This window comes from Corapipo altera, unplaced genomic scaffold (genome assembly GCF_003945725.1).
Source record: "Corapipo altera isolate COAL_440 unplaced genomic scaffold, ASM394572v1 65, whole genome shotgun sequence".
NCBI classification, from domain to species: Eukaryota; Metazoa; Chordata; class Aves; order Passeriformes; family Pipridae; genus Corapipo; species Corapipo altera.
The window spans coordinates 4,321,722-4,329,398 of NW_020884891.1; the positions used below are offsets into that span (position 1 = coordinate 4,321,722).

Sequence of the window (7,677 nt, forward strand, 5' to 3'; positions counted from 1 at the left end):
TTTTTGTGAAGCTAGTATAAATCAAACTTATAGGCAAAAGAATAAATACAGAGAGACAGCTGTACAGATCACACTGTCACACCAATCACTGCTTAAAAGCACACACTGTAAATAGCAGACAAAATTCACCCCCAGTGGAATGCCATTGACTGCATGGGCTGGAGCTGCAGCAGGGATAAATTGGCCTATCAAAAATACATAAAAATTTAGAAACAGAATTCAGTGACGTGTGGAAGCGATTTATCACATCTATGTCACTTAAAATTACATTATCACTAGCAAACCCATTAAATATTATGGGTTACATTAAGATTCCTGAGAGGCCAAACAACAAAGGAGGTGGTAGTGATTGGATGGGGCAGGAGGAGATTCATACACTGACCCAAAGCCCAGGGCCACCAGCTACTCACCTGGTCTTGAGCCAAGCCTGGGACAGACACAGAGTGCTTCAGGGTGGCAGCCATCAGCTGCACCAGCAGGATGTGGCCACACATGTCCCTGGTGGTGCTGGCAGGAGGCAGGGCATTGTCACCATATCCACGTAGCAGTGGTGCCACTGGCTCCTCAGTCTATTGTCTCACAAATGGGAGAATAAGTCCATCGAAACACGGTGCATTGGAAGCCCAGCATGTTCATCCTCCATCTGCAGATTTCTGTTGCAGCATCCCAGTTCCATAACACTGTCGGAGTGGTGCTGCTCTAGCTGGCTTTCCATTTTCAGCAGCTGCAGTTTGCAAAATGAGCCTTGCAGGGAGTGGGAGGGAAGGGAAGGAGATCTCTCTTTTTTGTGCGACTCTCATGGTGTTACCATGATCTCAGACCCCTAGAAAATCATTAGGCTGCTTCACGAACCACTCATCTGTGGTGGGAGCTGAGCTCGCAGTGGTGCCTCCACAGCCAAGTTCAGTGTTTGGTTACAGCAGCAGCCATTAGGTTTGGTGCATGGGCTCATCAGGGAGTATTGCAGAGACACTGTGTATCACAGTGTGTATGTAATGGCAATAATCATGTTTGCATGGAGATGAGCTAAGGAATTTTGCCTCTGTCTGGGAGTGTCCAAACTCAGCAGTTCTGCCCAGGGACTTGGACTCAGATAGTCATGAGGCTCAGGATGGCTTCAGTGGCAGTCCAGCCTTGCAGGTCCAGCTGTGGTGAGCAGGCACTTAGGAGAGCAGAGCCCGGCCAAGGCAGAGCAGCCAGAGGGGAGTGGGTGGAATGCACAGCCTAGCTGATGGAATAAAAGAACAACCAACTGTTTTCTCTTGGAAAAAAAAAACCACAAGTTGCTAAATTGCCTTACCAGGATTTGATTATTGCAGATACCGGGCCAGGCAGCCTCAGTCACAAAACATTTCATTACTCTCACTACAGCTGTGGGTTGTATTCTCCCATTCACTTACACAGCATCTGTGGCTGTAGCACACGGGCGCACTGACTTCTGACTGCACACCACTGTGTTTCGGTCCAGTGGCTTTGCAATTTCCCTCTTCTTATTTTTTAAATTTTTTAAGGACAGCAGGTACACAGGAGCAAAAATAAAAGCATTGTATCTTCAAAGATGTCAGTAGGGAGGTCCGATAGTAGTGTGGGGACACGTACTCTGTGTTTTTCCCTCCACTGGTACAGGGGACAGCTGGGGACCCTGAGCATTGCTGCTGGTGTAGAAATGGGGCAAATCCAGCACAGGCAGCTGGTGAACATTCCCCTGATGTGATCACAGGCTTTTACCTAGAAGAGAGGAGGCAGGAGAAGCCATCCACACTTCCTGTAATCGAGGTGTCATGATGCATTAGCCTGGAGACCTAAAAGAACAACAATTGCATCTTAAACTGTGATAGTTAATTTATTATTGGAGAATTGAAAGGCAAAGTGTAAGAAGGTGTTTTTTTCCCACACCCTGGATAGACTGTTAAAAACCAGATACATTAATCTTTTCTTTTTTTTTTTTACCCATGACTATAAAAACAGAAGGCTACCAATAGAACCAAGAAGACAATTGTAGGTCTCTTGGCAACTTATGCCCATGAAATTCTTCATCAAATATTTCTAGCAAGAGTTGCTAACAACCTCAAACTGTATGACTGCTTGTTGTTCTTCTGCTAATTGATGTTCTTACACAGCAGCATACCTAATACCTGCCTCTTAAATCGAATTTTATTAAAATTCCTTAACAGTGCAATAAGAAAAAATTATTTGGTCTTTTATCCCTTTCTGATAAATCCCAAAGCATTTTCCTTGCATCTGTTAGGCCTTGTAGGCAAGAGCTTTTATCCCCAAGCAACTGAAGGATGCACCAGGGTAACAAAATTTGGTGCAACCTAAATAATGTTACACATGAGCAGGCAGCAAGGCTGGCAAGGGGCTTTCCTCCCAGCCCCCACCTAACCCACAGGAGGCTTTTTGATTTGGAACGGACATGCAAGAGTGTTATTTGTTTTTACATTTCTGTTCTTCTCTCCTGACCAAACCTTATTCCTCAAAGGAACAAAAATATCCCAGAGATGACCAACTTCTTGGGAGCAGTACAGATAATCTGATTTGTTTCTCACCTGTTTTTATCCCAGTTCTAGAAGGATGGTGTCCATGACATGGTTTCAGGCCTGTGCCCGCTGTCGAGCACAATTGGGTGCCGACAGGTCTGATCCCCCACTGGCACAGCAGGTCCTGGCACTGCCCCATGGATTCTCAGGAAAATGATACTATTTGGCTATACTCTGTACAGCTTAAACCTAACTAACCCTAATTCTTCCCTGAGCACCCAAATAACTGCAGCACAGATCACGTCACTGCAGTTATCTCCACCTAATACGAGCTCCCAGACAACACTTCAACATATCTAAAGGAACTAAAAGAAACAACAAACTAAAAGAAGGTAGATTGAGATGAGATATAAGGAAGACATTTTTACAATGAGGGTGGTGAAACACTGGCACTGGTTGCCCAGAGAAGCTGTGGGTGCCCCATCCCTGAAAACATTCAAGGTCAAGACAGGGTTCTGAGCAATGTGAGGTAGTTGAAGATGTCCCTGCTTGTTGCAGGGGGTTTGGACAAAGATGACCTTTAAATGTCCCTTTCAACACAAACTATTCTATGATTAGATGATAAAACCTGGATGCATTATTTCTTTCATCATGAGATTCTCTGTTTCCAAAATCCTGGTATATCCAGCCATCTCCTGCATGGCAAACACTACAAGCCATTAACATCCAGAGATGCTTTGAAGTGCTAGTGAATTGTTTCCATGCCCAATGGATTATGCTACTAATCAAATCTGACATATGACTAGCCCGAATACCTAGGCCTTATTCACAGTTGGAAACGTATCAAAACCAGGTTAATCAAGAGGTGGCCTTTGGATTAAAGCCAAAGTAAAACTTTTCCAGAGTTTTCCAAATTTTGATTACTGGATGTGGGTAACAGGAAACTGAAATATATTAGTAAAGTCTGTGCAGCTACACAAGGTAAAAGCAGCATAAATGTTCACTGAAGGGTTTGGGATAAGAGGTGACCCTTGGACTACATTTCAAAACCAGGTGTTTGAAGAATTCAAGCAGTAAGATAAAAAAGGCAATGAAATGGAAGCAGAACCAGAGGCTCTGTAGTCTCAATCCTGCCTCCCTTTGTGCCCATAAGCCTAATGGCTGCATCTCACAGCCTCATCTGCTAAAAACTGTGGGTGTAAATTGGACATAGTGTGGAAGCAGATATGGTAACTTTGTTCATAATGGAGGTATTCCCCACATTAGGAAGCAAATAACTTCAGAAAAGTACAATTTGGGTTCTGTATACATTGTGGTTTTATAGGACTGCGGCAAAACGACTGCAGAACCCAAAGCAGCACATTTCCTAATTCTATCGATGTGGTTAGAGTTCAGCACAAAATGGGATACTAAATTAAATATAGCTATCACAGGCTGATCCTCCTCACTCAAATATATCGTTATACACAAATACCCATTCACGCACAACCACACATATGTCCCCCCAGCCTCTCCGTACACACCGTTCCACCCACCCGTGGAAGAAAGATTTTTTGGATGCTCTGCTGTGACATTTATTGACAAAGTCCCAGGGGTATTGCACCTATTCTTTTTGGCATTACACATGTAATGCAAGATATAAAATTCTCGGTAGATGTTCTAAGTTTGTATTTAATAGACCTGGAGGCTCTGAGCGCCTTTTCACAGATTGCGTTCCAGCTGTCTGCCGATATTTGAATGTGCAGGTCTTGGTCCCATGCTGTGCAAACAGGCAGCCTCCCACGCATTTTGTGTACCAGGAGTAATTTATGAGTCTATCTATAAAGGAAATAACAGTGCGTTAAGAAGGGGTTATGTAAAGCTCTGAGATTGAGAAGTAGCTCAGTTAACTCAGTACAACTTCCCAACATCACTGTTATGTTTCAGCTGATTTACAAAATCAGGAGGCCTTCAGCTGGTGATTCATATCCTTTGTGAAGCAGACGGGGGGGGTGGGAGGAAGTATAATAATTGTCCCTACATAAATCTTATGTCACTGAAAGGTTCCTACCTTGAAACCTCATAGCCATTAACCATCTTTTGCAAATATGAGTATCTGAATTGAACTGCAATTCCCAAGACACCGTGGGATATTCTGGTACCAACCAAATAGACAAAAAAATAAAATATGAGGTGATGGTCATTTATTTTCCATCTCATGCCACAGAGAGTTCTTCCAAATTGCCATTTATTGCAGATCCTACAGGCAGTGCATCGGGATCCACATAATGAATGCCCGTGGGGAGTGCCCCACACGCCTGTCAGGAGCCATAGAAGAGCACTGGGACTGCAGCAGGGCCAGAGCAGACACCAAAGGGAATGCCCACCACCTCACATGGTGATTCATGTTGGGCACTGATGGTTGATCAAAATAAAAATGTTGATTTGCAACACTATTTTTTTCCTATTTGCCCCCCCCAAAATGGAAGCCATCCTGTAGCTCTCAGAGACACCTGCTTTGAAGGCTTGTCTGCAAACCAGTTCAGTCCTGCTTTGCGAAAAAGCGAGCAGATAACAGGGTCTGAACAACAAAACCTTTCCTACTTATAGAGAAGGTTGGATTTAGCAGCCTCACATCCCTTCTTGATTGCAAACAAAACACAAAATGCAAAAGTTGCAAGCCACTCAGATTAACAAATTTGGCATTATTTATTTAATGTCCCTCAGAACATGAATATTTAAAGTGGACAATGACCTCTAAACAGAAGAAAGTTATCAAAATCCATATGTGCCACCTCTCCACCCAGAGGGCAAGCTGAGCTTGCTGCTTGGCTTGGGTCAAAGGGGACCAGAGCAGAGGCATCATCCTTCATCTCAGTAGCTGGCCACCAAGTCATCCCCAGCGTGGCACTGACCTACACATCACTTCTTTCTGCAAGTCTGCCTATAAACCACTTGTGTCTGTCATCAGCTTGCAGCTGCTCACAGGCAATAAAGTAGGAGCAAGCAGTGTCTGGCACAGTGCCACTGCTGGAAGTCCCACCCTCGAGCCTGGTGCTCAGGTATGTCCCCAACAACTTGCAAAAGAGGTTGCAGGGTCTGAAATTTTGGCAGGCATCCAAACTGCCCAGCCAGCAGTCACAGCCATGGTGGTGTCCTGAAGACTGACCTGAACTGTCAAATGATGGTTTTCAAAAGCATTTCTCCCCACCTTACCCCAAGCTAGTGCCAGCATCAAACATTTCTAATCTCCCAAAATACTCCACTCATTTCTACTCTTTAAAAAAAAAAAAAAAAATCTCCTCTCCCATCTTTCTTGAGACTGTTACTAGCATGTTACGTACATTTTTTTTGCAGGCATTCCTATAAAAATTCTCAGAGTTCTAGACAAAACCACTGACAATTCTCCCCCAAACCTATTTTTCAAGACATGATTTCAAGACAAAACCAACTGTGGACATGGCAATTGCTCCACGTTTCTCAGCCAACAATATTGCTGATCTTGAGAGGTTTCTTGGTGGCTTCAGGAGTATCCCTGAGACCCATCGTGGGGCCAGCCCCAGCCCCGTGCAGCCACCTCTGCACCATGGGATCAGGAGCACCAGCACCACCTTCATGGGTCATGTCATTGCCACTGTCACATGGGCCAGCAATGTCAGGCAAATGCATCCACGTGGAGCAGGCTCATCTGGAAATGAGAGATAATAATATCTTCCCACCTTGCAGGCCCATGACAGGAGATCTTCATTAGCGCTGGGGAGGCAATCAGAATGTCACCATGATGAGAGCCATAAAAAGCTGTCCATGAAACGTGTCAATCACAGCCAACCAGCCTGAGCTGAGTCCTACCCTCTCTCCTCCTGTCACACAAGCGAGCCAGCCCAGATTTAAAAGCCAAGGAACTGTCTGCCATTTTCTCTGGTGTTTTAGCCACTGGGACCCAAGCTTTGCCAACTGTTAGCACCTAATGTTGCAACCAGCACATTTCAGCTTCAGCTTGTGAGATTTCTGGCATTTCACTTATAAAGATGCTGAGTTCCTAAAAAAAGCACTTTTTGCAATGGAAGTTTCTCATGAAAAATGATTCACACCCATTTTTTCACCAAAGTGTGTTGAAAGCCAAAGAAAAAAAAAAGCCAAGAAGAAAGCAGCAAGCAAGCAGCACTGGAAAACTCCCTGGGGAGATGAGACCCTGGCTGATGGCACGACAGTGCAATGGTGTGATTCGCTTTGGTGTCTGCTTTGTAGGGCTGGGACCTTCACAAAGAAGAAGAGATAGAGCTGAAACAACCATCACCAAGGGACAAAGCCACACAAAATCTTCCCCTCTGGGAGGTGAATTCATCACTGGTGCAGGGATGCTTGTGCCATCCAACAGAGTGTCTGGACCAGGACCAGGCTGGGCTGTGGAATGGTTCCATTCTGGCTCACCAGTTTCCAATAGCTCCTCCAGGAATGAAGCACTTCCCAAGTGCTTTCTCACCTCAACAACCGAAATCCCAGTTCTTCCACGCTGTTGTGTTTTGCAGGTAGCCCCAGCACACTGCCCTCCTCCTTGCTCTGACACCTCAGGAGAGAAAGCAGATTTCTGGGTGCAGTCTGACACCAGGCCAACCTGAAAGTTTAAAATCGAAGTGGGTGAGAAGTAGATTCATTATAGACTAATTAATCCAGCAAAAGACTCCTGGACAAAGGCTGATGATATTCACTTCAGGATAATTTTGAAATAAATATGAGGATTCACAGAAGAAAAAACACAGTTGGGAAAAGATTATTTTTGAAGCATAAATATAGCTCATTTCTAGCCCCTCTCCTCCACATATCAATTAATGAAGCAAATCATCTGTCTGAATCAAAGATGTGGGAGAAAAACATAGTTATCTATTTGAACTACAAAAAAATTAAAGTATTTAAAATGAAACATATAATTAGCCTGTAGGACTCTCTGCTGTAGGTTATTGAGGCAAAAAGAAAACCCTTACTAACTTTCAAAAAAGGACTCGACAGCTACAAGAATAGCTTCTGCTGCTCTGCAAAAGCGAGGAAATTGTTCATCTTCTGGAGACAAACACATCCAGCCAGAGACCAGCTCTGGGCTACAGGGTTTGTAATTCTGCTCCCACACAGGCTCCAGCTGTTGTCACATTTTGCCCAGCTTTGTGTTCTTTTGCTGGTTTTAATTTTACTATGTTTTTAACCTACTTACACTTGCAGGAGC

At 44.3% G+C, this 7,677-nt stretch overlaps 1 long non-coding RNA gene across 2 annotated transcripts in view; it reads right to left on the reverse strand.

The window, feature by feature from the left end:
- LOC113948128 overlaps window positions 1-1,804 on the reverse strand; it is a 28,614-nt gene extending 26,810 nt beyond the window's left edge. For both annotated transcript variants that reach the window (XR_003528005.1, XR_003528004.1), the window contains exons 1-2: window positions 1,729-1,804; window positions 411-1,228 (exon numbers count right to left, since the gene is read on the reverse strand). This is a non-coding gene — a long non-coding RNA (uncharacterized LOC113948128). The remainder of the gene's footprint in view (window positions 1-410; window positions 1,229-1,728) is intronic.
- Window positions 1,805-7,677: the final 5,873 nt, after the last annotated feature.